General features: G+C 41.0%; 1 pseudogene; it reads right to left on the bottom strand.

Annotated features, from left to right (window-relative positions):
* Positions 1–601: 601 nt before the first annotated feature.
* Positions 602–1,118, bottom strand: LOC132569790 (anaphase-promoting complex subunit 13-like; annotated as a pseudogene).
* Positions 1,119–4,016: the final 2,898 nt, after the last annotated feature.

Raw genomic sequence — 4,016 nt, 5'->3', positions numbered from 1 at the left:
TGATTTTTTAGAAATCATTACATAATCTTGAAGGTTTGGTACTGGAAATGCAGCAGGATACCTAAATGGGTAAAGGATAACTTGAGGAAGCTGACTGTTATTTGACAATTCATATTGAGAGTAAAATGGAAAGTTATAGACGTTTTCATGATTGGCAAGAAATGGTTGTCATCCTCTGTCCATTGCTTTGAAGCTCCCATTTGGAAATATGGCAGCCCCACCTAGCAAGGAAGGCTGGTTATAGGCTATGGCTCCTGCAGTCCTACTGCATATCCATGAGGCACATAACATTTAAGTATTATAACCTTCTCTGGGTTAAAATCCTTGGCTCATGTATGTGCAACAAAGCTCTTATTCACTTTAGTGTGGCCAGAATCCTGAACTTAAATCACTTTCTTTATCATATCCATATTCTTTGTTCATGAATTAGAAGACAATTTTCACAGTGCTCTGCTAAGACTATAAAGTTAATTAATTCGTTATGAGTTATCTTAAATTACTTTGCCAAGGAATATTTGCATGCATCTGTCAGCGGTTAAGCATTTTTTTCTGCTTAAGAATTTTTGTCTTTTATATATGTATTTATTTATTTATTTTATATTTTCCTAATATTTATTGCTACTGTGACAAGATTTCATATTAATGGCTCCTATTGCATAACCTAATCTTGAGACATTATTAAAGCACCCACAAACCCTGATACCTAAAAGTATATTTCTAGGAAATGTCAACGAACTGAAAGTTTGTCAAGGTCAAATGTTGGATCACTGACTCAGGAGCAGGAACTTTTCCCTCCATCTTAAGAATGATGAAAAGTTGCCAGAAACATTTTCTAGAGAAACTACAATAAGAAGTATTATGGATGGACTCATTTCCTGTTGGAGGAATGTTCTCATGAAAAAACTGCAATGCCAAGTCAGTCCACCTTATTTCTTGTTCTTTCACAGATTCTGTGGTGCCACCATTGCTTGCTCTCGCTCAGGAAGTTTGTTCAGTGGTATTGCTACATCTCCATATGGTAATTTATCTTCCCTCCACACATCATCAGTCAAATTCAGTATTCTCCCATCTTTCTGTACCTCACTGTCCCTCTTTGTACAATTTAGTAAGAGCTGCATCGGTAGTAACCAAGATGCAATGCCCCTCTCTTTCACACCAACCATCTGAATAGTATGCACACTTCACACAAAAGCGTTGTTGGTCTTAAAGATGCCACTGGACTACTGCTTCAGACCAACACGGCTGCCCACTTGGATCTATATGATAACCGATTTATTTATTTATTTATTTATTTATTTATTTTCAATTTATAATGCACTCTTCCCTTAACAGGCTCAGGGCAGGTAACAACAACCAATAAATACAAAGTTAAAAATTAATTCATACAGTAAAACAATATAACATTCTAAAAACCAAACTCAGATTCTGCAGATGGTAATATCAAATTATATCCAGTCTTCCCAAATTATATCCAGTCTTCATAAGATCTACTTATTTAACTTCTATACCCCATCTTTCTCCCCAGAAGCTACCCAGAGTGGCTTACATCATTCTCCACTCCTCCATTTTACCCTTACAACAGCTCTGGAAGCTCTGTGAATGGGTGTGACTAGGTTCACTTTAAGCCTGCACCATCCCCCAGCAAACTTCCATGGCATTTGAACCAAGGTCTCCCATATCCTAATCCAGCACTCTAAGCCCTAAGGGTCAATCATGTCCTGAACTCATAACCAGATAAGTGTTCACTCCTGAAATTTTTTTGCCAAACAATGCTGTGACCCCAGTCTTCAGTACAACTGGTTTAAAGTTAGAGCCCATTCATTCTTTAATGCCTCAGGGGCGTGCAGGACTGCCACCATATACATGTACAAGCTCAGCCAAGAAGGTTAGCTTTTATATTCACATGAGCGCTGTATGTATGCAGCCTTAACACCTGACATGTTTGCAACAGCTACTTTCATGCCAACTATACAGTTCTCACAGCAGTTCTGAGAAGTGTGGTCAGGTCCTCCATCACCACTTGTGGGGGACAGAAGGTAGGGTTGCCAGCTCCAGGTTGGGAAATGCCTGGAGATTTGGGAGTGGATCCAGGGAATGACAAGCACCTCAGTGGGGTACAATGCCATAAAACCCACCCTCCAAAGCATCCATTTTCTCCAGGGGAACTAATCTCTAATCTGGAGATGAGCTGTAATTGTGGGGGATCTCCAGGCCGCAACTGGAAGCTGGCATCCCTGAGAGTTCTCAGTGTCTCTAATGTGAGCACAGCCTAATGGCAAGCCATCCATAGCCTTGTGCACTCACAACACATTCACACAGTGGCCATTGTCAAAGAGGAATCAGCCCTAAAAATACTATTGATTCTAGTGGAATGTACTTTGAAGGGAGCATACCTCAGCAAGGAGTTTAAAATTCACACCTCCATTAAAGAAATCTAGCCCCATGCACTATTACATATACAGTTCAAGACTCATTCTTTTCCCTCATTTTACTTGGATTGAGAATGCTGGGAGAATTTACTTAATCCCCACCCCCATATCAGAGCAGATTAAAAAATCAAGCCACAGTATGACTGGATGTATCTGCCTTACTGGATACAGAAATCATTTAATATATCTTTTCCAAATAAATCACTGTCCTGTGCCCAGCAGACTATGCTAGGAGGGAGAATTTTCTTTCCAATCTTGCAATGCTAAAATTGCACCCGAATATCATTCAATCAAAGTTTTCCACTCATCCAGCTGTCGAAAACATATTGGCAAACTCAGGCCTCAGCTAAACTGTGTTTCATGAAAGATCTGTGAGAATTAATTTGCTCTGCTCATGGCTGAGGCCAAGAGAGATACACTAAGCAACAGTCTTTGATCAGCTTTCAGAGCTATTAGATGGATCCATATTAGGTCTCTGCCAAAGTCCATCTCTGTGAAACTTTGGTGGATCGTTCTGCTCATGAATCCCAGTAGGAAAGATATTGCCAAACTGGAGTAATTTCAAGAAAAGATATAAGAAAGAGGAAATAAAATAAAATATGTGTAACATTTACCTTTCTCCCAAATATTTTTGTCTATTTTCTAATATTTCTGAAGCTCCTCTCAGCATAAAATAAATCCACATTCACCTAAAGCCTGCATTAATAGTCTGGATGTATATATATCTAAAGTGTTTTTCTACCAAAACTATAAAGTGTGGATGTAGCAAACATGCTTACAGGCTTAAATATCATAAAAGGGATGTTTGTCAGGTGACTGTGAAGGGATGTGAGAAATGTACTATCATGGGGGGGGGGGGGGATAAAATTCAGAAAATAAAATAACTGATCAAATTTTCAATTTCCTTTGAAAATCTGCTCAAGATCAACATGACTGGGAAATACTGGTATCAATTTTAGATGAAGGTTCTAATTCATGCGCATTGATACCCCCATCATCTTAGCATTTTTGCTAGGCATAATAAATAATAATTCCCCTATGGTGGTGGCCAAATGGAGAGCTCCCATTGGTTGATGGCTGCACTCAACAAACCATTGGCTTACCATGCATCAGTCACCACCTCTGGGTTCCCACTGGTTGACTCCCCTGTCCCCCACCTACTGCAGGCCTGGGAACACTGAACAAACTGCCAAAACAGTCTCACTTCAGAGACAGACACATCCCCGATGCTTCTCTGCATCCTTCATCAACCAGCCTCAGAAAGGGCTACTGCTCTACTGCGGCCTCATGAAGTGTTTCTTCAGAGTCCATAGCAGCTAGCTCTTTCCTGTCACTCACTCCCTCCCTCCCTCCTTCCCACTGGGGAAGCTGTTAGCCAGAGCCCACCCTCCAAAGCAGTAATTTTCACTGGGGGGAAGAGATCTGTTGTCTGGAGTTCAGTTGTGATCCCAGGAGATCTTCAGTCTCTACCTGGAGGTTGACTGCTCTAAGGCCTGGCAGCACCCTCTGGGTGACTTGATGTCACCAGACTGGCATGACTTAACTAGGCCTGGCTGCTTGCTCCTGTTCAGCAGCAGCCCCCCCCCC

Source organism: Heteronotia binoei, chromosome 1 (assembly GCF_032191835.1).
Source record: "Heteronotia binoei isolate CCM8104 ecotype False Entrance Well chromosome 1, APGP_CSIRO_Hbin_v1, whole genome shotgun sequence".
NCBI classification, from domain to species: domain Eukaryota; kingdom Metazoa; phylum Chordata; class Lepidosauria; order Squamata; family Gekkonidae; genus Heteronotia; species Heteronotia binoei.
The sequence above is the reverse complement of the archived record's forward strand: the minus strand, read 5'-3'. Positions and strand labels throughout refer to the sequence as shown.